Source organism: Neopelma chrysocephalum, unplaced genomic scaffold, assembly GCF_003984885.1.
Source record: "Neopelma chrysocephalum unplaced genomic scaffold, ASM398488v2 Primary Assembly neopelma1_96659, whole genome shotgun sequence".
NCBI lineage: Eukaryota > Metazoa > Chordata > Aves > Passeriformes > Pipridae > Neopelma > Neopelma chrysocephalum.
Genome location: NW_020925304.1, coordinates 6,048 through 6,491, shown reverse-complemented (window position 1 = coordinate 6,491; position 444 = coordinate 6,048).

Here is a 444-nt window from a genome sequence, read left to right as displayed (position 1 = left end):
TAATGCACGCCATATCACCTCCCCACAGTCCCCCATGGCAGTGCACTCCCATAACCCCAGTGCATCCCCACTCCCCTATGCTCCCCTATATCTTTCCAGTGCATCCATACAACCCTAATGCACCCCACATCTGCCCAGCACCACCATTTCCCACCCTGTATCCTGACCCCCAATGCACCTTATATCCCCTTAACCCCCATTTTCCCCACCACCCCCATGCCCAATGCACCCCAAATCCCCCCGACACCCATTTTCCCCTGCACGCCCAGCCCCTACTGCACCCTACATCCCTCTGGCACAGACCCCGCCTCTCCCCGCACTCCCACCCCAGAACTCCCCGTATCCCCCATGCCCCCTGTGCCTCTGGTGCCCCCCGCAACCCGCGTGTCCCCCGTACCCCCCGTGCCCCCCGTGCCCCCGGTGCCCCCCGTGCCCCCCGCACAC